Genomic DNA, 27,488 nt, shown 5'->3' with positions numbered 1-27,488 from the left:
GCGAGTTGTGGCGCCCTGGAAATATTCTATGCTCGGATTTGGGGCGGCCGCACAGGACGCTCGTCAAAGCCGCGGCCCGGCAGCAACCACGTGATAGCACACAGTAGCTGGACCACGTGGTTGCCAGCCGACCGCTTGGCTGGGAATTCCTTGGTGACGCCGTGTCGACGAAAGAGAATTGTACGCTGGAAGTGCCAAAGATGGCGGACTTTGTGAAACCTTAATGGCAGACATTTCACAGTTCATATGGAAATTAATAATAGCCAGAGGAATCATGAAATGATGATACCTTAAAGAAGAACATGTACGCTACCATTATTTGCACAAAGATGGTTTAATCAGATTTTCAACATCTTTATTAGTTTGAAGTTTAGTATCTGATGATAAATTATGCAAGTAACACCAAGCAACAAATTTCCAAAATCTAAACGCTTCATCCGATTGCGTCAATCCATGTGTCTTTAGAAATCTATTGGTGTAAACCTAAATTGGTATAAATTGCAGGCATGTAACTTGAATGGTACATGAGTTATTGGAGGTCAAAGTGGCCCATTACTATCGATCGCGTCAGGCCATAATTACTCCACGGTTACACGAAAAAACGGTAACAGAATGTTTACAAATATATTTGTTCATCTATGTCTTTGTTTGTATCCGATATATACTATTCATGAAGAAATTCGTCAAATATTTACTGTGTTTTAGAAAGCACAGAGACATTAGGCTACTGGCCTACCTTTTGTTTCTATTTTTCTTTAATTTCTTTATGTATTCAATAATGTGAGTTACTGCGTGTTTGTGGTCCAGCGGTAGGAATATTTATTTAATTTCAAGTTATTTAAATGTAAATCCAGTATTTAGAATGTGTTTCATTATGTTTGTGTGAGCATTGGCTTGGAGACAGGGCGGGAGCGCACTAGCCAATCACTGCGATCGTTCTAAAAAGGACACGTGGAGAGACTGTATGGAAGTTCGGGACAGCGCGGCGCGAGGGACAGTCGCACAGGACACCACGGACAGTCGGCGGAAAGACTTGGGCAGTGGGGCAGTTTGCGCGTGGTCGCGGAGGATAGAAACATTCCGGAGTGCCGACCTGTGCTCTTGTGTGATTTCCGTGGCTTCTGCAGTGAAGATGTGGTATGCGTTCAGAAGTGAATATCTCGCGAGCTATGTTGTCGTTCATAACTAGGAATCTATTGTTTCCCTGTTATTCAACTTATATTTTGTTTAACTGCTCGGCCATCGACACCAATAAGTGCTTTTGCAGAAATATAACGCATTCTCAAAAATACTTCTACTATCGTACTGATCATTTAAAGTCATTAAGATAGTACCTGCAGATCTTATTTAATTGCAGTGTTTCATTAATAAATTTATATGTTACGTTCATAATTCGCAATTGCTGAGTGATAGAAAACTTCGACAATTAGAATCATGTATATATTCTTATTGTATACTGTAGACTCAGCAGTATTCGGCCTGTAATGCGGCAAGTACGTATCCCAGTCCCTAGACAACGAAATCAGCCAAAACTTTTAATATTAAACTTTGAGTCAGAGGGTACGTAGTTGAGAGACACCAACATAATTTCATTCATTATTGTTTGCAGACCCGCAAGCCAAAGCATTTGCTACAGGAAAATGTTGAAAATAAGATTGAGTTGTAAGAAATGAGGAGGTTCTGTACAGAATCGGAAAGGAAAGGAACATACGTGAAATACCAACAAGGAGGATATACCGATGATAGTACATGCGTTAAGACATCAGGGAACAACGTCAGTGACAGTAAAGGGAGCTTTGAGGGTAAAAGCTGTAGACAAAGACAGACACTGGAGTAGATCCAGCAAAAAATTGAGGACGTAGGGTGTAAGAACTACTGTGAGATGCAGAGGTTAGCGCAGGAGAGGATGTGGAAGTTTCTTTACCATTAAATGTCGTATCATTTCATCAGACGTATGGAGGGGTAATTATGTTTTGTGTGTAAGATGATTAGCAAAGAGAGAAATTACGTATAAGAGATTCAATAAAACAGTTCACATTTACAGAAGAGATTTGACAGCCATTCCCGTTAATTTAGTATGGTGCAACTAAGTGAGAGAACGAAACTTCCTGGCAGATTAAAACTGTGTGCCCGACCGAGACTCGAACTCGGGACCTTTGCCTTTGGCAGGCAAGTGTTCTACCATCTGAGCTACCGAAGCACGACTCACGCCCGGTACTCACAGCTGCCAGTATCTCGTCTCCTACCTTCCAAACTTCACAGAAGCTCTCCTGCAAACCTTGCAGAACTAGCACTCCTGAAAGAAAGAATACTGCGGAGACATGGCTTAGCCACAGCCTGGGGGATGTTTCCAGAATGAGCCGTGTCTCCACAGTATTATTTCTTTCAGGGGTGCTAGTTCTGCAAGGTTCTCAGGAGAGCTTCTGTAAAGTTTGGAAGGTAGGAGACGAGATACTGGCAGAAGTAAAGCTGTGAGTACTGGGCGTGAGTCATGCTTCGGTAGCGCAGATGGTAGAGTACTTGCCCGCGAAAGGTTAAGGTCCCGAGTTCGAGTTTCTGTTGGGCACACAGTTTTAATCTGCCAGGAAGTTTCATATCACCGCACACTCCGCTGCAGAGTGAAAATCTCATTCTGCTAAGTGAGAGAACGTTCATTATAATTACAGATAACACAGTTGTAGCTACTACGATCATGTGAAACTGATTGTACAGGTAAGGCATCCGTGTGGCCACCAGGGTCCATTCTCGGTGTGGGTCGCTCGGTCCTCACACGCGGGCCGCCGCTTGCCGCAGACGCGAGTGACGCGGCTGCTGAGGCCAGGGCTTCGCCGGCAAAGAGAGAGAGTCAGGCCGCATTCCCAGGAGGCCGCACTCTGCTCCCCGCTCCCCGCTCCCCGCTCCCTGCTCACAGACCGCAGCTCAGTTCAGCTCTGCTCAGCTCGCGATTCGGCAAGTGGCGGCTCAGCCCGAGCTGGCCCGGCGTCACGTGACCGCCGCGCTTCTCACAAGAGGCGGTGCCGCGACGCCGTCCTCCAGCACTCTGCGACGGCCGCTCCAGTGCACAGCCTTCATTCACCAGGAAACTCTCACCCACCCGTCAGAGCTCAAACGATTTCATTTTAGCCTCTATGGAATTCACCAGTTCCACACTGCTTAATAACATCTACATGGCTTCTTATAAAAAATACGAGAATACTCGCATTACAAGGTGAACTCGATTTTCACCGACAAAATTGTGGATGTTGTGCATCGACGTCTCATTTCGATGTGCCTAAGGTCTGTTGTTGCTCGTTGCAGAGTAATAATTTATTTATTATTTACTCAGTTTGTTACCCCAATTAACTTCACCCTGTGAAAGTATCTTTATGACTATGGGAAACCTTGAAAACACCATAAATGAAGCATACAACATAAAACACAGAGCAATACAGTAATCCTGAGGGCAAACTCATAGACTTCCAACACCGTGAAGACAGTCTGTGCTCTGGCTTCATATTAAGGTACTTAACGAATGCGGGTATTATGAAGAAATTAAAATATCCACGGGTGTACTGCCAGTCTACGGTGTCCAACGGGCACAATATTTCGGCGATCATACATGTCGCCATCATCAGGTGAACTGATGGATTGAGCTCCTGTGAACGTACCAGCACGGAGATCCGTACGCTCAGTTCCCTCTGAGCAGCCATAGCGTACGGATCTCCGTGCCGGCACGTTCACAGGAGCTCAGTCCGTCAGTTCACCTGATGATGGCGACATGTATGATCGCCGAAATATTGTGCCCATTGGACACTGTAGACCGGCAGTACACCCGTGGATATTTTGATTATCAAATACGCCGGTAGAAACTCAAGAATCTTATGAAGAAATTGTCTGATTTGTGAAGCCACGACGTATTCCCTTTCTGTCTTGTAGCATGCTCGACGTTTCGAACACTGTGCTGGGATCTTCTTCAAGTCTCCGTGCCCAAGAGTGCCTGAATGTTGTAGGAAAACACGATTGTTGCGTCCACTTATGAAGACTGCTGTGTAGTACGAACAAGACACAGGCGCCAAGATGCCAGCTGGTGCAAGTGCCATAGAGACTGGTCACTTGATCGAGTATCACCAACTCCACGGGCAGTGGGCGCTGAGGATGAAGACATTGACTTCGCCTAGGCCAATTGCCGGCCGAGTGCAATCCGCCAATGATCGGATGACAATGTGCAGAACACTACTAGCCCACTTGGTTGTAGATCGTCGTCCAGGGTTGACTTAGACAGGGAAGGTCGTTCAGCGAACTCTTACAAGTGAACTGGCAGTTGTTGTTAGTTGCATTTGCTGTGCACTATGATATTTACCTACGTTTATTTGCAATTAGCCATTGAGGACTTTCTTGTGTTATATTGCAAGCAGTGTTGCAGACTTCATTACTTGACAACTCACAAAGATAAGTAAGCCTTTTTAACTCATTTGTGTGACTTCGTTACTAATTTGCTGGACTGATGTAGAACCTTCGTCTTTCTATCCTATTACCTAACCCTCAGGGATAGCTGTGTAATAGTGGCAGCGAGAAATTGTCTTAACGGTATACTGCACCAGAAGCCGTTTCACGAACTCCCAAAGTTGGCCTACCGTAATCATAGTGGCAACTCGGCCTGCACATTAGTAGCGACGAGGCCTTTACAAAACTTGCGACGAGTGTTTACGAGCCCGCGCTCATTCAGAAAAAGCTTTTTTTTCATTATTCTTCAGCGTAGTTACTGGTTTGATGCGGCTGACACAAACTCCTCTCTTGTCTCACTCTCCTCATTTCAGGGAAGAATTTGCATCCTCTGCCTTCAGTTACTTATTGTAAGTATCACAATCGCTGTTTGCCACTTCAGCTTTTAACTTCTGCTCCTACCTCATCCCTTGACACATGTCCTATCAGCCTTCCTTTCTTCCTGCCTGTGTTTTTCACACATTACTTTGTTCGCCGATTCTGTGGGAAACCTCTCCATTCCTGATTTTCAACATTCTTCCATAGCACCACATCTCAAACGCTTGGATCCCTTTCTCTTCCGGTTTTCGCACAGTACATAAAATTCTATACTTCAAACGTATTGTCCCACAACTTTATCATCAAATTAAGATCTATGGTTGATAGGTGGGTGGGTTTTGGGGAAGGAGACCAGACAGCGTGGTCATCGGTCTCATCGGATTAGGGAAGGATTGGGAAGGAAGTCGGCCGTGCCCTTTCAGAGGAACCATCCCGGCATTTGCCTGGAGTCATTTAGGGAAATCACGGAAAACCTAGATCAGGATGGCCGGACGCGGGATTGAACCGTCGTCCTCCCGAATGCGAGTCCAGTGTCTAACCACTGCGCCACCCCGCTCGGTCTATGGTTGATACTAGTAGACTTCTTTTAGCAGAAATTCCCTCTTTACCTGGGCTAGTCAGTCCTTAATGTCCTCCTTCTAAAGCCCATCCTTTGTTATTGGGTTTCCACGGAATCAGAATTCCAGAAATTGGTACGATATCACTCAGGAGGGGATCCAGCAACTCTGTCAATCAATGCTCAGCGGAATAACTCCTTGCATAAGTTGGACCAACAAGCAACACGTTATTGACTCAATCTATTTGTGAAGCTCTCCTTCTTGAATAAAGCATCCAAATTGTGTTCATCTGTTTGCCGTACATTTAAATCGAATCTTCTAATCTCCGTACCAATTCGATACTTTCTTCGTGGTGCACCTTTTGTCTTTATTTTCGTTTTTTTTTGTTTTTTAGTGTATGTGTCTGTGTTCGGTAGTCGATACTGATTACTTAAGCGATTTAAGGAATGGCAGCAATGCAGAGATATCGGAGCTAGCATACTGATATCTCTGCTATCCGTGTGTCCTCACCCAAAGTAAATAATCATAGCAAATCATTTTCCTCCAGTCTAGGTTCTTGGGGCATTAAATTAAATACCAGTAGATTTTTCCCAATAACGGCTGTCCCAAATTTAAAATGGTAGGAAATTCAAGAATTTGGTGATAGATCCCTTGAACTGAATTTAAAACTTGTTACCTTGTTTTTATTTGAACATTGACTGCCACTGTGTAGCAAGATAGCATATAGAGTTTTCTCAAGGCTAGCTCTCGCAAGGCTATCAGTAGTTCTAGTGGAATGTTGTCTACTACCGGAGCCTTGTTTCTGTTTAGGTCTTCCAGTGCTCTGTCAAATTCTTCACTCAGTATTGTACCTCCCATTTCATCTTCATCCACGTCCAATTCCATTTCCATAACATTGCCCTCAAGTACATTTCTCTTGTATAGACCCACTGTATACTCATTCCATCTTCCTGCTTTCCCTTCTTAGCTTAGGACTGGTGTTCCATCTGAGCTCTTGATATTCATACAGGCGGTTCTCTTTTCTTCAGAGGCCTCTTTAATATTCCAGTAGGCAGCACCTATCTTACCCACACAGCTTTACATTTGTCCTCTAGCCATCCCTGCTTAGCCATTTTGCACTTCCTGTGGATCTCATTTTTGAGACGTTTGTATTCCTTTTCGCCTGCTTCATTTACTGCGTTTTTATATTTTCTTCTTTCATCAATTAAATTCAATATATCTTCTGTTACACAAGGATTTCTACTAGCCATAGCCTTTCCTACCTATTTGATCCTCTGCTGCTTTGACTATTTCATCTCTCAAAGCTACCCAGTCTTCTTCTGCTGTATTTCTTTCCCCTGTTCTTGCTCTCTCTGAAACTCTCTACAACATCTGCTTCTTTCAGTTTATCCTGTCCAATCTTCTTAAATTTCTACCTTTTTGCAGTTTCTTCAGTTTTAATCTACCAATAAATTAATCATAACCAATAAATTAGTCATAACCAATAAATTGTGGTCAGAGTCCACATCAGCCCCTGGAATTGTCTTACGATTTAAAACCTGGTTTCTATATCTCTGTCTTACCATTACATAATCTATCTGAAATATTCCAGTGTCTCCAGGCCTCTTTCACGTTTATAACTTTCATTCATGATTCTTAAATAAAGTGTGTGATTAAATTATGCTCTGTGCAAAATTCTATCAAGGGGCTTTCTCTTTCAATCTTTACCCAGACTCCGTATTCACCCACTACTTTTCCTTCTCTCCTTTTACTACAATTAAATTCCAGTCCACCATGTCTATTAAATTTTTGTCTCCGTTAAGTATCTCAATAATTTCTTTCATGACATCATACATCTCTTCAATCTCATCATCATCTGCGGAACTAATTGGCATACAAACTTGTGCTACTGCCGTAGGCGTGGGCTTCGTGTGTTTCTTGGCTGCAATAATGTGTTCACTGTGCCTTTATCAGCGGGAGGGGACTATTCAGGAGGACGTCGTTACCAGGGGAAGTAAACTGGCGTTCTACGTATAGGAGCACGGAATGTCAGGTACCAAAATCGGGCAGGTAGGTTAGAAAATTGTAAAACTGAAATGGATAGGTTAAAGTTAGATATAGTGGGAATTAGTGGAGGAGGAACAAGACATCTGGTAAGGTGAATACAGGACTATAAACACAAAACCAAATGTGGGTAATCCAGGAGTAAATTTAATAATGAATAAAAAAAGCAGGAATGCGGATAAGCTACTACAAACAGCATAGTAAACGCATTATTGTATACACGTTAGACACTAAGCCACGCCAACCACAGTAGTACAAGTTTATATGCCAACTAGCTCCGCAGATGACGAAGATATCGAAGAAACGTATGATGAAATTAAAGAAATTATTCGGATAATTAAGGCAGAAGAAAATTTAATAGCGATATGGGACTGGAAATCCATAGTAGGAAAAGGAAATGAAGTAAAACTGGTAGGTGAATATGGACTGCGGGTAAGGAATGAAAGAGGAAGCCGACTGGTAGAATTTTTCACAGAGCATAACTTAATGATACCTTACACTTGCTTTAAGAATCATGAGAGAAGATTGTATACGTAGAAGAGGCCTGTAGACAATACTAAATTTCAGATGAAAAGTATAATGGTAAGACAGAGTTTTATGAACCAGGTTTTATTGTAAGATTTTTCCAGGGGCAGATGTGAACTCTGACCACAATTTATTGGTTATGAACTGTAGATTAAAGGTGAAGAAACTGCAAAAAGGAAGGGATGTAAGGAGATGGGACCTGGATAAACTGAAAGAACCAGAGGCTGTAGAGAGTTTCAGGAGAAGCATTTGGGCACGATTAACAGGAACAGCCGGCCTCGGTGGCCGTGCGGTTCTGGCGCTGCAGTCCGGAACCACGAGGCTGCTACGGTCGCAGGCTCGAATCCTGCCTCGGGCATGGGTGTGTGTGATGTCCTTAGGTTACTTAGGTTTAAGTAGTTCTAAGTTCTAGGGGACTTATGACCTAAGATGTTGAGTCCCTTAGTGCTCAGAGCCATTTGAACCATTTTGACAGTAACAGGGGAAAGGAATACAGTAGAAGAAGAATGGGTGGCCTTGAGAGATGAAATACTGAACACAGCAGAGGACCATATAGGTATACGAGGGCTAGTAGAAATCCTTGGGTAACACAAGAGATATTGAATTTAATCACTGAAAGGAAAAATTGGAAAAACGCAGAAAGTAGAAACAGGTGAAAGGTAACACAAACGTCTCAAAAATGAGATTGACAGGAAGTGCCGAACGGCTAAGCAGGAGTGGCTTGTCAAATATAAGGATGTAGAAGCATGTATCACTAGTAGTAAGACAGATGCCACGTACAGGAAAATTTAAGAGACCTTTGGAGAAATGAGAACCACCAGTACGAATAGGAAGAGCTCAAATGGAGAACCAGTCCAAAGCAAAGAAGGGAAACCAGGAAAGTAGAAGGGGTGTATAGAGGGTCTATAGAAGGGAAATGTACCTGATGGAAATATTATGGAAATGTAAGGTGAAATTGAAGATGTGATAGTGCGTGAAGAATTCGAGAGGGCGCTGAAAGACCGAAGTCGAAACAAGGCCCTGGGAGTAGACAACATCCCGTTAGATATACTGATAGCGTTGGGAGAGCCAGTCATGGCGGAAGTCTTCCATTTGGTGAGCAAGATGTATGTGACAGGCGTAATACTTTGAGACCAAAAACTATATAATAATTCCAAAGAAAGCACGTGTTGACAGGCGTGAAAATTAGCGAACTATCTGTTTAGACTTGCAAAACAGTAACACGAATTCTTTACAAACGAATGGAGAAACTGGTAGAGGCCGACCTCGGGGAAGATCAGTTTGGATTCCGTAGAAACGCAGGAACACGAGTGGCAATACTGACCCTACGACTTTGACAATGTTGAGTGGAACACTGTCTTTCAAATTCTGTTTGTTCAGAAACCGCGTGGCAGTTATAAGGGTCGAGAGGCAAGAAAGGGAAGCAGTGATTGAAAAAGAGTGATACAGGGTTGTAGCCTATCGCCGATGTTATTCAATCTGTATTTGAGCAAGTAGTAAAGGGAAGAAAAGAAAAATATGGAGTAGGAATGAAAATGATGGAGAAGAAATAGAAACTTTTAGGTTTGATGATGACATCTTAATTCTTTCAGAGACAGCAAAGGACCTGGAAGAGCAGTTAACAGAAAGGACAGTGTTTTGAAAGGAGGATATAAGATGAACAACAACGAAAGCAAAACGAGACTAATGGCATGTAGTCAAATTAAATTGCTGAGGGAATTAGATTAAGAAATGAGACCCTTAGAGTAGTAGATGAGTTTTTCTGTTTAGGGAGCCAAATAACTGATGATGATGTAGTTGTTGTTGTTGCGGTCTTCAGTCCTGAGACTGGTTTGATGCAGCTCTCCATGCTACTCTATCCTGTGCAAGCTTCTTCATCTCCCAGTACCTACTGCAACCTACATCCTTCTGAATCTGTTTAGTGTATTCATCTCTTGGTCTCCCTCTACGATTTTTACCCTCCACGCTGCCCTCCAATACTAAATTGGTGATCGCTTGATGCCCCAGAGCATATCCTACCAACCGATCCCTTCTTCTGGTCAAGTTGTGCCACAAACTTCTCTTCTCCCCAATCCTATTCAATACTTCCTCATTAGTTATGTGATCTACCCATCTAATCTTCAGCATTCTTTGTGGCACTACATTTCGAAAGCTTCTATTCTCTTCTTGTCCAAACTATTTATCGTCCATGTTTCACTTCCATACATGGCTACACTCCATACAAATACTTTCAGAAATGACTTCCTGAAACTTAAATTTATACTCGATGTTAACAAATTTCTCTTCTTCAGAAACGCTTTCCTTGCCATTGCCAGTCTACATTTTATATCCTCTGTACTTCGACCATCATCAGTTATTTTGCTCCCCAAATAGCATAAATCCTTTACTACTTTAAGTGTCTCATTTCCTAATCTAATTCCCTCGACATCACCCGACTTCATTCGACTACATTCCATTATCCTCGTTTTGCTTTTGTTGATGTTCATCGTATATCCTCCTTTCAAGACACTGTCCATTCCATTCAACTGCTCTTCCAAGTCCAAGTCGACGTAGAGAGGATATAAAAAAGAGAAATTTTTAACCTCGAGTACAGACTTAAGTATCAGGAAGTATTTTCTCAAAGTATTTGTATTGAGTGTAGCCATGATGGAAGTGAAACATGGAAGGTAAACAGTTTAGACAAGAAGAGAATAGAAGCTTTTGAAATGTGCTTCTAGAGAAGAATGCTGAAGATTAGATGGGTAGATCAAGTAACTGATGAGGAGATACAGAATAGCATTCGTGTAAAGAGGAATTTGTGGAACAGCTTCAGTACAAGAATAGATTGGTTGGTAGGTCACGTTGTGAGGCGTCAAGGCATCACCAAATTAGTATTGGAGGGAAACCTGGAGTATAAAATGATAGATGGAGGCCAAGACATGAATACACAAAGCAGATTCACAAGGATGTAAGTTGCAGTAGTTACTCAGAGATGAAGAGGCTTGCAAAAGATAGAGTAGCATGGAGAGGTGAATCAAACCAGCCTCTGTACTGAAGGCAACAACAGAGAGGAAGCAACATGGAATAAATGGTTGAATAACCAGTAATGATGCTTTGTCCCTGAGAGATTAGAAATAAATCTGCATTTGTCTTGTGCTGTCCTGTGATTTCGGAATAGCTGATGGGACCAGCTACTTTATGCTCCCAAAATTAATTGATGTCCTATAGTTCAAGGGAGAAGGCAATACCGTAATATTTACTTCACCCTCGAAAATCATCCATGTGTCGTTTTGTCTTATGCTGTGCATCTTTCTTAGCATTTCTCGAACAAACCGGAAGTTATAAAGCAAAGCAGAAGTTGTTCGATATTTGGACATTAATAACACCCTGTTCTTTTCTAGCGGTATCCTATTACAGAGGAATATACACTGAAGAGCCAAAAAAAGTAGTATAGGCATGTATATTCATATACAGAAATATGTAAACAGGCAGAATACGGTGATGCGGTCGGCAACGCCTATATAAGACAAGTGTCTGGCGCAGTTGTTAAATCGGTTACTGCTGCTACAATGGCAGGTTATCAAGATTTAAGTGAGTTTGAAAGTGATATTATAGTCGGCGCACGAGCGATGGGACGCAGCACCCCGAGATAGCAATCAAGTGAGGATTTTCCCGTACGACCATTTCACGAGTGAATGGTGAATATCAGGAATCCGGTAAAACATCAAATCTCTGGCATCGCTGCGCCCGGAAAAAGATCCTGCATGAACGGGACCAACGACGACTGAAAGAGAATCGTTCAACGTGACAGAAGTGCAACTCTTCTGGAAATTGCTGCAGATTTTAGTGCTGGGCCGTCAACAAGTGTCAGCGTGCGAACCATTCAACAAAACATCATCGATATGGGCTTTCGAAGCCGAAGGCCCACTCACGTACCGTTGATGAGTGCACGATGCAAAGCTCTATGCCTCGCCTGGGCCCGTCAACCGACATTGGGCTGTTTCTGACTGGAAACATGTTGCCTGGTGGTACGAGTCTCGTTTCAAATTGTATCGAGCGGATGGACGAGTACGTGTATGGAGATAACCTCTTAAATCTATAGACCCTGTATGTTACGGAGGGAACTGTTCAAGCTGGTGGAGGTTCTGTAATGGTGTGGCTTGGAGTGATATGGGAGCCCTGATACGTCTAGATAAGCCTCCGTGATCACCTACATCCATTCATGTCCATTGTGCATCGCGGCAATTCCAGCAGATCACTGCGACACCCCACAGGCCCAGAATTGCTACAGAGTGGCTCCAGGAACAGTCTTATGAGTTTAAACACTTCCGCCGGCCACCAAACTCTCCAGACACGAACATTACTGGGCATATCTGGGATGACTTGCAAAGTGCTGCTCATAAGAGATCTCACACTCTCAGATAACTCCTACGGATTTATGGACAGCCCTGCAGCGCTCCTGGTGTCAGTTGCCTCCAGCACTACTTCAGACATTAGTCTAGTCCATGCCACGTCGTTGTGGGGCACATCTGCTCACTCGCGGGGGCAGGAGTACCATTTTGCTTGGGTCTTCAGTGGGTAAAAACTCCTCACTGAACAGGTCATACATATTCATATGAGTATCCAACTACTTCTCAGAATCATTATGTAATAGAGATAACTGTATCTGTATGCGATATCCAATAGATTTCTCTTATTCTCTTCAGCGTTTCCACCTCCCTGGATATAAACATTACCGTTTATTCTACTTGATAGCGAAATTAGTTATTGCTTTACCGTGACAAGAGTTTGCTTCGCATCTTCTAAACATCAACGACTTTAGAGGTATTCATGCTCTTAAATAATCTCTATTTGTTTGTTGGTGTGAGTTTTCTAAACCGTTTTAGCCCAGTTTCGATGCAAAACGTATGTCTTTAAGATTACATGATGACTGCATTTCATATAGGATCAATTTCAACGCCATTCAGTTCGTAATGTATCACGATCATCATAATACAGTAGACTGTTGCTTGTAAAGGTTAAAGGATCCTGTTGCTGAAACACAATCAGGATCTGATCGTTGCTATCCAACGTTGCTAAAGCAAAAATCTTGTGCAAGAAAAGCGATTCGTTCAATTGTTTTTTTTATTGTTCCATCTACTTTTTGGTTCTACGAGTCAGTTAACTGTGGGAGAACATCAGTTCATTTATATGATCCATGACGATTAAACGCAAGCCGGCCGCGGTGGCCGTGCGGTTCTAGGCGCTTCAGTCCGGAACCGCGAGACTGCTACGGTCGCACGTTCGAATCCTGCCTCGGGCATGGATGTCTGTGATGTCCTTAGGTTTGTTAGGTTTAAGTAGTTCTAAGTTGTAGGGGACTGATGACCTCAGATGTTAAGTCCCATAGTGCTCAGAGCCATTTGAACCATTTTTGATTAAACGCACCCTTATTACCAAGTATGGGTTCTCATATCGGACTTGGTACAGGATCTTTCCACATAGAGCCCAAATGCGTTGGAATATATTTAACTAGAAGAACAAATTAATATTTTGGCACTAGCATTGTAGTGGTGGTGGATTGACATAATGTTTTGAGGACACAGAATGAAACTGAAGAATCGTATTAGCAGTAGATTGCTATATTTAAGGTTCTCACTCTGGAGTGTATATCCAGAGTATGGGAATCAGGACTGTAAACTTTCGTATGCCGATACAGTTACATACTTATCGTTAATTCTCCGGGCACAGGCATAAGTAACGATATTTGCTTGGAAACTCCCACGTTTGAAGAGTGTTTATCGGTCATTCTCGGCTTTGGACAGAGGAACCTATGTGCTTTTGAGACAGACTTTCACGGTGGAGACGCATCTTTCAGTTGGTAGGATAAACAAGACGGTACAATCCGTCCACAGTCTAGGAATATCTGTGGTCCACAAGAATCGGGCCTTCAGTATATGTTTTGTAACAGTCTACTAAAGATAAATTTATACTCATTGTTTCAGGACTCCTGATACAGTATCGTGTCTCTGCAAACACATGACGTGTTGGAGAGGGCACCATCGCAGTACTGAGTACTGTGCTTTCACCAGTGACGCTAACCGTATGGGGGATGATTCGGAAAACAAAACTTACGGCATTTTATGGAGATGAAGATGCAGTGTCAGTGGATGCTGATCTCAGTGGACGCGAAATTCAATTTCAACTGGACACACTATCATAGGCAATGCTCTATATACTTTTATTAGTGCTCCACAGCTGTCAAAATTTCACGACTCTCTATCAAGTTATAGTGACTACACAATCTAGATCAAAGGTAGTTATATTGTGAATATCAGATATAAAAAGAAACAGGTGCATACTGCGCTTCTAGTGTTGTAATCACATGAAACTGCCAAATGTAATGGGTCCGGAGCATTTTCAGCAGCCTTGATTCTCGGTCCACAGTTAGGCTAAACACGCACTCCGGTCATGGACAGGGAGGTTCCATGCGCGCCAGTGTGTGCAATGAACAAACGATTTTTTAGGATCCCATTGTAGCGGAACTTGTGAAATCCACTAGTTCACATTTCATCTGTTCTGGGGATGAGTAGGCTAACTCTTGTGGTTGCTCACACAAGCTACATTTACAGCGCCAGAATGAAGGTTCCACTGACACCCCAAAAATTCCAATCTGAAACGGATTTCGTCTGTGGAAGGTCTCCCCTTAGCCACTGCTAAAGAAAAATGCAACCAGTTCACTAGTTAACAATTTGAGTTTTTCAGCGTGGCCCATGGAATACAGCACCTTCACAGCACGCTTCTTCAGAGTTAAATAGCGTCCAGGAATGCTTCGTTCAAACATTCATGCCGCAGATGAAATAACTCATGACTGACTACATTAGAGGAAGCTTTGTTAATATATCTTTGTTCTTACGAAATGAGCTGCTGTACCGTCGGAAAATTAGGACACTGCTGCCCGTCACTCCACACTACCAACATGGAAACGAATCACCTGTGGACCGGGAAACAAGAAACCGTATTTTGAACTCACTGTCAAGGTGTCATAGTTCTGATACATGTTATGCAAGCCGGCCGGAGTGGCCGAGCGGTTCTAGGCACTACAGTCTGGAACCGCGCGATCGCTCCGGTTGCAGGTTCGAATCCTGCCTCGGGCATGGATGTGTGCGATGTCCTTAGGTTAGTTAGGTTTAAGTAAAGTTCTAGAGGACTGATGACGTCAGCAGTTAAGTCCCATTGTGCTCAGAACCATGTTATACAAAAAAGAAATGGTATCCTGGGACAGTGATTTATCACTAAGAGAACACTCTTTACGTCTGAGGAAAATACACGATAAAAATATGTGGATAGCTCTGACCGCTTTTAGGCACATTTCTTTCTTGGACGATTTATAGCCCTGTTTTAATTCCAAATGACAGTAACACGTCTGCTGTGGACGAGGAAGAAGGAGACTCAGTATCAGAGCAACCTACTAATCAAGGAGCAATGAGCCAGTGGATGCTGAACTCAGCAGAGGCACACAGAGACTGAGATGGAGGTGAGGAGGTTTCACCTCTCCGACCAGAGTAGAAGTCAGTGGGTTTCACGTATCCTCCTTGGGGGAGAGGAGTGCTGCGTCCCTTGCCACTGCTCTTGCCGTACGTTTACCCTTCCATCATGGCGGCCTTTCAGCGTAGGCTACATAAAGACAAGGCCGAGAGGTAACCAACAGCAACTGCACTATGTCGCCATGCATCATCACGTGCAACACTCGGGCAAGACGATGACGTCACACTGCCAGGGAAGCCCATGGATATTACCGCCAGCAGCGGAAGTCAGTCACTCAGATTCACAGTACCAACCCGTGCTGCTAACTCACAGCTCAACGATTCAGTGGCAGCTCTCTGACAGGCAGCAGCAGATTTCATGGAGAGTGCAACGGCTATGTAGTCCGGAATTCGTGCTCGGCACCATTCTGAAGGGAGCAGCTGGACTTCGTTCGCAGGATGGACAGATTCGTGTATGTGTCTAACCTGAGCTGGACATTTTTGTCTGCGTGCGTGTATCAATAAATAACTGCTAGATTCAATGGCACTAATTAATGTACGTACACTACTGGCCATTAAAATTGCTACACCAAGAAGAAATGCAGATGATAAACGGGTAGTCACTGGACAAATATATTACACCGGAACTGACACGTCATTACATTTTCACGCAGCTTGGCTGCATAGATCCTGAGAAATTAGTACCCAGAACAAGCACTTCTGGCCATAATAACGGCCTTTTGAGTCATACAGAGCTTCGATGTCGTGTACAGGTACATCTGCCCATGAAGCTTCAACACGAGACCACAGTTCATCAAGAGTAGTGACTGGCGTATTGTGACGAGGCAGTTGCTCGACCACCATTGACCAGACGTTTTCAACTGGTGAGAGATCTGGAGAATGTGCTGGCCAGGGCAGCAGTCGAACATTTTCTGTATCCAGAAAGGCCCGTACACAACCTTCAACATGCGGTCGTGCATTATCCTGCTGAAATGCAGGGTTTCGCAGGGATAAAATGAAGGGTAGAGCTACGGGTCGTAACACATCTGAAATGTAACGTCCACTGTTCAAAGTGCCGTCAACGTGAACAAGAGATGACCGAGATGTGTAACCAATGCCACCCCATACCATCACGCCGGGTGATACGCCAGTTCGGCGATGACAAATACACGCTTCCTGTGTGCGTTCACCGCGATGTCGCCAAACGCGGAAGCGACCATCAAGATGCTGTAAACAGAACGTGGATTCATCCGAAAAAATGACGTTTTGCCATTCGTGCACCCAGTTTCGTCATTGAGTACACCATCGCAAGCGCTCCTGTCTGTGATGCAGCGTCAAGGGTAACCGCAACCATGGTCTCCGAGCTGATAGTCCATGCTGCTGCAAACGTCGTAGAACTGTTCGTGCAGATGGTTGTCGTCTTGCTAACGTCCCCATCTGTTGACTCAGGAATCGAGACGTGGCTGCACGATCCGTTACAGGCATGCGGATAAGATGCCTGTCATCTCGACTGCTAGTGATACGAGGCCGTTGGGACACAGCACGGCGTTCCGTATTACCCACCTGAACCCACCGATTCCATATTCTATTAACAGTCACTGGATCTCGACTAACGCGAGCAGCAATGTCGCGATACGATAAACCGCAATCGCGAAGGGCTATAATCCGACCTTTATCAAAGTCGGAAGCGTGCTATTATGAATATCTCCTCCTTACACGAGGCACCACAACAACGTTTCGCCAGGCAACGCCGGTCAACTGCTGTTTGTGCAAGACAAATCGTCTGGAAGTTTTCCTCATGTCAGCACGTTGTAGGTGTCGCCACCGGCGCCAACCTTGTGTGAATTCTCTGAAAAGCTAATCATTTGCATATCACAACATCTTCTTCCTGTCGGTTAAATTTCGCGTCTGTAGCACGTCATCTTCGCGGGGTAGCAATTTTAATGGCCAGTAGTGTAGTTGTGTTCCAGAATCCGATCACAGTAGAGATGTCCTCCAAGAAACAGAGGAGAAATTGGTTGGATAACAAAGTGCTATACATCAAAGTCTTCAGGCAGTGGTATATAGCTGCTTTTGCTGAAACATGTGTTATATTGTCAGTGTCTGGCAGTATTCCTGTAATAGTTGGTACGTGGGTTGGAATAATATTTTTGAAAATCCATATTCGTGTTCAAAGTGAAATCCATCTGGATGCATTAGCAAGGAGACGAGAACGTTTGTCTTCCCACAGTCCGATGGACTTAAAAAAGGCAGGCAGGAGCGATCCGTTCTACTTCTGTTTTTATGCAGTATTCTCGTTTCCCTATTGGCAGGGCGGAGTGATGGGCACCAGACTCCTAATTTTCCGACGGTACAGCAGATCAATTCGTAAGGAGAAAGATATACCAGCAAAGCTTCCTCTAATGTGTAGTCAGTTATGAGTTATTTTATGCGCGGCTTGAATGTTTGAACGAAGTATTCCTGGACACCATTTGACTCTGAGTGAAGAAGCATGTTGTGAAGGTGCTGTAGTCCATGGGCCATCCAGAAAGACTCAAACTGTTTGCTAGTGAACTGGTCGCCATTACCTTTAGCAACGGCTGTGCGGAGACCTTTCACAGAGAAAATCTGTTTCAGACTGGAATTTTTGGAGTGTTAGTGAAACTTTCATCCCAACGATGCTAATGTAGCTTAGTTACTCCAAGGTGAAGAGGACGTTTCTTCCATCTGCTCCCCCGAGAAGTTTCGTATACATCCTCCATCCTTCTGACGGGATAACAGCATTTACGTTTTCTGTCTGTACAATAATTCATATGTGCCCATCAGTTTCGTGGTGAAAATCCAACTGCAAATCGAGTGCAGAAGACTTGCTCGAAGCAACGTGACATACATGTCTTTGTCGCAACACTAGTTTATGAATAAAGAAGTTACATCCATGCATTCCTTCAAATGTACTGTGATGGGTAGGATTCACATCTACTACGTGCAATGAATATAATTTACGACATGGACTCAAAACTAATAATAAAAATATTGAATTACTCACTCACAGTTTTTGGATTTTATCGTAGCGATAATGTCAACCAGCGCTTGTGCGTTCTTGGAGATGCGGTTAACTCTGGTATTTAATTACCTTAGCACTTTTGAATAGCTGTCTGGTGTCTGATTAATCATTACCTTAATGCAGTGTAATCGATAATTAACTTCAGAATGAAAGTGCCTGAGCAAAACTGGTTCGTTTGCTCTACACGGGTGTAGGTGAAATTGCTTTACGGTTTCAACTGTCGCGATGAGTCAGTAAATTTTGCTGCTTGCTTCACATGAGAAGGTGGTCCTGTGGTCACGTAGGGACAATGAAAACGGTCCACCGTGCGTTTTTAAGGCCTAACTACAAGGGTATGTAAAATACTTCCCACTTCCCCTCGTGTTTAGCGAGAGGACTGACCATTCGTTCTAAAACAAAACGCAAAGAATTCCCCCAGCAGAGGGGAGTGCGCGAGGGGCTTCGGTGGGCAGTTCTGCGCCATTGCGACTTCCGACGTGCTTTGCATGCTGCCATAGCGCGGGATGGAAACACAATATTAGTGCAGCCGCCTTCATGCATACACAATGAAACAGGGCACCTGCCACTTCATTTGGCCGTGTACGTCAAGGGTCGCCGGCTGCTCTCTGGCGTACAACAGCATCTCTGCGTCATGTGCCCACACATGAAGCAACTAACTTACGCTTTTTTTAATAGGTCCGCACATTATTCCATCGTTGGGACAATCTGTAACCCAACGGGTTTTTTGGACGAAATGGTGTGAAAATAAAGAACTACTAGCAATTCTATATCATCGTATGTGAATATGAATTAATTTCACATTACGGTTGTTTCCGGAATGTAAATTTGGTTCTTTGACTTGGCTGCAGTAGGCTGTAGAGCGTTTTCCGTCTCTAATACATGTATTTGTAGACATTTCTGTTTCCATTACTCCTCAGAACACATTTGTTTTTACAGAAACTACCGTAGTAATTTAACTGCAGATCTGAGGCCTCAACTCAAATGTTTCAAAAGCAATAATGCTTTTAACGAATACGTACTTCTACGCTATTAGATAGGGCCTTTCGGGTAATCTGTTCCACTCAAATATTTTGTGAACTTCTCTTTTTAATTTTTATTAAATGCATTTTAACCATCAGCTGTTTATTGTCCCATTAGTCATCTACAGATTTCGGTCATTAACCATCATCAAGAATGTAGGGTACAACAGATGCGTTAAATGCAAAACATATTCCTTTGAAGCTGAACCATGTCGGAATCATCGAATGAATCTGTACGACGAATTTGTCTTACAAGGGAACCTCCCCATTGCATCCCCCTCAGATTTAGTTATAAGTTGGCACAGTGGATAGGCCTTGAAAAACTGAACACAGATCAATCGAGAAAACAGGAAGAAGTTGTGTGGAACTATGAAAAAAATAAGCAAAATATACAAACTGAGTAGTCCATGCGTAAAATAGGCAACATCAAGGGTACTCTGAGCTCAGGAGCGCCGTGGTCCCGTGGTTAGCGTGAGCAGTTGCGGAGTGAGAGGTCCTTGGTTCAAGTCTTCCCTCGCGTGAAAAGTTTATTTTTTTTTTATTTTCAGACAATTATCAAAGTTCAGGCACTCACACATAATCAACTTCGCTCACGAAAATTCTAGGACATGTTCAGATTTGCTAGGGTATATGCAGGATTTGACGGCCTACACAAGGAAAAATTTGAAAACGTTAAAAACCGTTAAAAACATATGTTTTGACAGAGCATAGGGAAAAATGTGCGACTGTGAAACTGTTGCATTCATTTGTTGCTGTTTATGTGACACGTTCTTATGTTTTCATCACTTTTTTGGGAGTGATTATCACATCCACAAGAAAACCTAAATCGGGCAAGGTAAAACCCATTCGCCAAGTGTACAAGTTAGGTGGGTCGACAACATATTCCTGTCATGAGACGCACATGCCGTTACCATTGTCGTATAGAATATATCAGACGTGTTTCCTGTGGAGGAATCGGTTGACCTATTACCTTGCGATCAAATGTTTTCGGTTCCCATTGGAGAGGCACGTCCTTTCGTCTACTAATCGCACAGTTTTGCGGTGCTGTCGCAAAACACAGACACTAAACTATTATAGTGAACAGAAACGTCAAAGAACGAACGGACAGATCATAACTTTGCGGAAATAGACTTTTCACTCGAGGGAAGACTTGAAACAAGGACCTCTCGTTCCCAGCTGCTTACGCGCTCTTGAGCTCAGAGTACCCTTGATGTGGCCTATGTTGCCCATGGACTATTCAGTTTGTATATTTTGCTTATTTTTTTCATAGTTCCATACAACTTCTTCCTGTTTTCTCGATTGATCTGTGTTCAGTTTTTCAAGGCCTATCCACTGTGCCAACTTATAACTAAATCTGAGGTGGTTGCGATGGGGAGGTTCCCTTGTTAGAATACTGGCAGTCATATCTTATGTCAAACATGCAAACATCACAGGAGAAACAAGACGAAAATTATCCCATCCTGGATGATGGTTAATAACCGAAAGCTGTAGGTGACAAATGGAACTATAAACAGCTGATGGTTAAAATGCATTTTATAAAATACTTTACGGCTGTCGGACGTTATCTTACGGAAATATTACATTTCCGGAACCGTTTCAGATATCGTAATTCTGTTTTCAATCACATGAATTGTGAGAAAGTCTTCACTGAGCGACGTACATCCACTTTTCATAGCTACATTGATTACAGAGATATCGCAATGAATCCAAAATACAGCCACACTTGCTACGGAGAAAGGAGCATTTGCGAACGACATTGCCATATTTTCTGAGAAGCTGACATGCTGCACAATCCTCTGGAATAGGCAACCAACACGAAAGGCTTAAATATCTCTGCAGGAAAATCAAAATATATTAGAAATACAAAAATAATTCTCCAAAACGCAAATGAGATGTTATTCTAGAAGCACGGAATTTTGCATGAAAATGGTTCAAATGGTTCAAATGGGACTTAACATCTTAGGTTATCAGTCCCCTAGAATTTAGAACTACTTAAACCTAACTAACCTAAGGACATCACACACACCCATGCCCGAGGCAGGATTCGAACCTGCGACCGTAGCAGTCCCGTGGTTCCGGACTGCAGCGCCTAGAACCGCACGACCACCGCGGCCGGCTAAGAAAGGATGAAAATGTTTTGCATCTACAGCTACAATTTATACGAGACGATTTGATACTGCGAAAGATGCTAATCATCACTTTCATACGTTGATGGCACCACATACAAGTACAAATATAGAAATCACGTAGAGTGCACTATTATGTGAACTTCACTGACCCACTGCCTATCAGCGATTTTTGATTTTTTCCCGTGTTGTCCGCCAACCGCAAAAAAAAAAAAAAAAAAAAAAAAAAACACAAGGTCGACCGTGTCCCCTAGAACGGCTGTATCCGCTGTGGTTAGCCTACCACACACTTCGCCCAAGGAAAGTTATTCCAGACACAGAAACGACATGGGAAAAAGCGTATCAGCTTTAAAGCGTACTGGCTTCCCTATTTCAGTGGTTGAATAACAACAAATAATTCTTTCTTCAGAAAGAGCACAGACGTTCCCACAAATGATTGTTGCAGATGATTATATTTAGAACAATGTAATAATGTGGTACAGTATATTGCTAATTACCAATTACTTGCAAATCTATCGTATGGCAACTCTTCCTCAATTTCGCATCACTGAAATTACAGCTAGTAACTCGTCAGTTTTACTAACAACACGTCACGTAAATGTAACGCCATTCACTTACGACTTGTTAATCTCTAAACGGTGTCATTTTATGTTCTGTTGCATGTCCTGTTTCAGTCAATCGTAGCTTAATGTTCCATTTTAAACTCACCTCAGGTTCTTTTATCTTATCCACATCCCATGTCCCCACTTCCTATCTTTCTGGAAATACATCAACTCTAATCTGCAGTATGGAAGCAATAGATGGTTGTCAGAGTTGGCATTTGTCCCTGGAAAAGTTGTGAAGTTCCAAATATGCATTGAAAGTCGCTGTATTACATTACGAGCTACTGCCTCTCGAGATTTGTTTCAGGTGTACAAACTTCTTTCATGATTATCAATCAAAGTGATATAATGAATAAATTGCATTCTGTGCTTAATTCTACCAGGTGGCTAACCCTGCCTTCATTTGTCCCCATCCACGTTCTCCAACTATTTTTCCATCCTTTCTTTTCTCTGTTACGTCCCTTAACGACGTGAACTAATTCCTTTTAACTCATCATACACTATTTCCAACTTTTCATCTGCTTAGTAACTAGGAATTCGAACCTGCACTGTTGTTGCACGTCTTGATTTTTTGTCTGTCTAGGCTACAGTAGTGTCCATTGTAACTCATCCACATTCCTCTTTTCTTTTTCATTGTTGGACTTACTCCCGCATTACCTCTATTTGATTCCATAATTGCAACCCTGAACTCATATTATCAGAGGTTCTGCGCTTCTTTACTTTTTCACGCTACACTTATCTCGACCGTACCCGTTTCTCTTTGTAAATCATCTAAGATATGTTACGGATAAACAGATCTAACACTCAGTTCTCCGACCCGTAGACCACCAGATCTGATTTCTTGGTGACACCCTACTGAATAGTCCACGTCTGATTATCCAAATGGTTTACCTCCGGAATATTTTATCGGAGACGCTCCCATTATTTTTGAACCTTACAATCGAGTGCATGATGTTTGGAAATATTACAGCTATATCCCCTCCCCCCCCCCCATGGTTACAGCCTTTCTAAGTACATGGCAAAGCTAGCTTGTATTTTAGTCAATGCCACAAGGCCAGATTAGTCAATCGAGAAGACACTTGGCTCTGCTATCCTCAAAATTCATAAACGATTTGAAAAAACTGAAGCAAGCTTTTCTGGTGCTAGCGTTTCTGCCCCTCTTTAGGAAGCAATGCGTTTGCATCTGTGATACAGCTTTCTGTATCGTTGAGGCACGCAATTCACTCTAACAAAGCAAGGTCCATGGTTTGTATGGGGTGTACCCAACATATGAATACGCTTTTGTCCCGCATAAAATTTGTTGCGCTACTTGTAAAAGTACTCAGTGTATGAGCGGAGGGTAATCACTTCCGCAAATGGCACTGAACGCGCTGTCCACAGAAATATGGACAGTTCTCAAGTGCTTCAAGATTCAAAAATTGAAGTTTTGGCAACAGATATTATGCGTGGAGAATATTTTGCTGTATCTTTATAACTAATAACTTCACCACTTACTGAATTGTTGAGACAACGACATTTCACTAAATTTTGACGACATACTCTAGGGAGAAAAGACGTTTGTGGCAGAACTTGACTAGAAGAACGGATCGGTTGGTAGGACATGTTCTGAGGCATCAAGGGATAACCAATTTAGTATTGGAGGGCAGCGTGGAGGGTAAAAATCGTAAAGGGAGACCAAGAGATGAATACGGTAAGCAGATTCAGAAGGATGTAGGTTGCAGTAGGTACTGGGACATGAAGAAGCTTGCACAGGATAGAGTAGCATGGAGAGCTGCACCAAACCATTCTCAAGACTGAAGACCACAACAACAACAACAACAACAACCACAACTCTTTAAAGTCTACGAACATCTGTTAAAACGAGCCACTAACTCAAACTTCTTAGTGACACTTTTCGCAAAGACAGTATCAAGTGTGTTGATAGTAAAAGGAAAATTCCAATTATATTTTTCCTCTGTTCACATAACAATATGGAGAGTTTAAATTGCAATAAATGTGTGTGAAATCTTATGGGACTTAACTGCCAAGGTCATCAGTCCCTAAGCTTCCACACTACTTAACCTAAATTATCTTAAGGACAAACACACACACCCTTGCCCGAGGGAGCACTCGAACCTCAGCAGGGGCCAGCAGTTGAAATTGCACAGTGGCATCATGCAGAGCCTTTATATATAGTGAGCATCCCTTTTTGCAGGATTGCCGTTAATCAAAATGGTTCAAATGGCTCTGAGCACAATGACTTAACATCTGTGGTCATCAGTCCCCTAGAACTTAGAACTACTTAAACCTAACTAACCTAAGGACATCACACACATCCATGCCCGAGGCAGGATTCGAACCTGCGACCGTAGCGGACGCACGGTTCCAGACTGAAGCGCCTAGAACCGCACGGCCACACCGGCCGGCTGCCGCTAATGACACAGCTATATAGTGTCTCGTTTACATGCTATAATTAGTACCAGAATAGCTAGCTTGGCTATTTTAAATCGTTTATGACTTTTCATGATGTATTCTTCCTTCGCTCCTTTCCTGAGAACACCAAAAAATTAAATTCTTAAGTACCTTGTAGAAACTTCTTATTCATTAGTATCCTGAAGGCAGGTGTATTCGAAGTTCAGTTTTGGTAAGCAGTATTTATCCATTCTGTAGGAGCATTTCATGGCAGAGTTTGAAACTGGACAGCTGATTGACATGAAATGTTCAATAACGTTAAAACAACGCGTTCCATGAGTTGTTCAGCCGCTACTAATAGATACTGCAGGGCAACTGAGTCCTGGTGAGTTAATGAGATGCGACGCCGGTATGGTATTACGTGGCGAACACGTGGCACCTTCAGTGGAGCGAGTAGCGACCGCAGCGCCGCCGGCTGCAAGTGTCCACCGAAACGCACTAACGAGCCCTGGCTACCTGTTTGCTCTGCAAAGTGTGGCAGAGCTCTGCATGCACTATTCCGCGCAGCAGTCGACACCTGGGGCCGTGTGCTGTCTGTCAGCGCACTGAAGTTCACATGACCACGTCTCAGCTTACACATAGAAACCAACGATTTTCATCCCTGTAACAAATAAAACATTGCTGAAAAATTAAATTGCCGTTAAGCCAAGATTTCAGAACTGGCTAGTGAAGCACAGTTTCACTGTCATAACGTTCTGAAATAATTTTCTGAAGTCTACGTAGATCAGGAACTTAACAGACTCTTGCGTGACGGGAATAGACCGTCCGTATCTTATTGGTGATGAAACCAGATTGAGAATGGGCGAGCGCCAGGGTACTATCAACCCTATAAACAAACAAAAAACCCTGCTGCAGGTCCAGAAAAGAAAACCAACACTTGTTCATGAGTGTCATGTTACTATCTGATGAAACCTTTAGTTTTAATAAAGGACCGGGCGTGAGTCGTGCTTCGGTAGCTCAGATGGTAGAGCACTTGCCCGCGAAAGGCAAAGGTCCCGAGTTCGAGTCTCGGTCGGGCACACAGTTTTAATCTGCCAGGAAGTTTCATATCAGCGCACACTCCGCTGCACAGTGAAAATCTCATTCTGGAAACATCCTCCAGGCTGTGGCTAAGCCATGTCTCCGCAGTATCCTCTCTTTCAGGAGTGCTAGTTCTGCAAGGTTCGCAAGAGAACTTCTGCAAAGTTTGGAAGGTAGGAGACGAGATACTGGCAGAAGTAAAGCTGTGAGGACGGGGCGTGAGTCGTGCTTCGGTAGCTCAGATGGTAGAGCACTTGCCCGCGAAAGGCAAAGGTCCCGAGTTCGAGTCTCGGTCGGGCACACAGTTTTAATCTGCCAGGAAGTTTCACATCTTAGTTGTACACTCACGTCAAATCTTCAAAAACTAAATTGGTTTCACCTGATAAGTAGTGTTCTATAGAGGATGACTGACTGCTGGAAACTTTATTTTTAGGAGATTAAGAGTTGGTCAGGTAACTGATTGGACAGAAATTATAAGCTTTTATTTCGTAAGGTAAATGTAGAAAAATTGAGGATTAAGTGTCGTTGAATACTTTAATAAAGTGCCTAAAATTTCTACCTCATATCATACTTAAAGTTTGTCGAGTTTCTTCCTGACATGAAAATAACTCCTTCAACAAACGGTGCCTTTTACATACGAAAGTAACTCAGAAGATAATGTCTCCTATTTTTTCTCCTGTATTGTTTGAATTCAGCTCTATGGCACAAAGCTTTTTCTTCAATGCAGAACAATAATAACAGATGCCAGTATTGCAGTCACTTGAGAAATGACCGTGTGACGTCGCAACTAGTGCGCGATCGCCTATTTGTCTATTAAAAGCTTTACTTGAGAATGTACGTGGGCTGCAATGTCAGCCGGTAGAGTATTATACTGTCAGTAAGGGACGAATTGTGTCCTGCAGACTGACGTCACGACCATCTGTTGCAGCTGCGCGTGTGAAAGCAGTGGAGTAGCGCTGGCAGGCCACTTACGTTATAAATATTAATAACTAATAAAGGAATAACCTGAGGAACGTCATACTTGATGTACGTTCTTCTGTTGTGAAAACAAACAATATGTCAAAGTCTGAGATCAAAAATAGTTGTATTTTGGAAGTTAGTACAATTCCATAAGAAAACGTAATTTTCCAACAGTCAAGAATTTAAATAAATACAGTGATGTAATAGTTCACCTTCAGTGACTATGTACGATGATCTGATAACACTTTCAGTGTTCGTATTTAAATGTGGAAAGATTTTAGTTTCAGAAAACCTCTGTAACTTTTCTATAACACTAATTTCAAGAATTCTAAGTAAATATGTGTATTGTGTGTTAGGGTGGGTGTGAATGAGAATGCGTGCGTGAGAGTATGTGGGACGTTCGGCATTGTTAAAAATGATTCATGCAATTCTCTACAGGAACTGGCAAGTGTTCCAACTCTGTAACGTGGGAACGAATCCACTAGTGGTTCCCCTACTAGTGAATGTCGGGTGTCCAAGTATGTATGCTTATGTATAAGACAGCCAGAACTTTCGCGACTACATAGTAAATTTCCTGATGTAGAGTAAAGCTTATAGTTGATTTTGTTTTGTTTATTTAATTGGAGAGTTTTGTGTTACTTAATTTGATGACGTCAATGAGCCCAGAGAAGTGGTTGGTGCTTACTAGATTTTGACGCGAGCCGCGCCCTAGAAATGAGTTCTCATTGGTTGTAAGTGCTGACAGCCAATTAGAAGCGAGACGGTTGGTCGCCTAGCGAGGAAATGTGGGAGAGTGAGGGGAGAGTCGCGAGCTAGCTTTGACTGGAGGCGGTTATGCTGGATGTGACTCTTCGCATT

This window comes from Schistocerca cancellata, unplaced genomic scaffold (genome assembly GCF_023864275.1).
Source record: "Schistocerca cancellata isolate TAMUIC-IGC-003103 unplaced genomic scaffold, iqSchCanc2.1 HiC_scaffold_1104, whole genome shotgun sequence".
NCBI classification, from domain to species: domain Eukaryota; kingdom Metazoa; phylum Arthropoda; class Insecta; order Orthoptera; family Acrididae; genus Schistocerca; species Schistocerca cancellata.
This window is presented reverse-complemented; position numbering follows the sequence as displayed.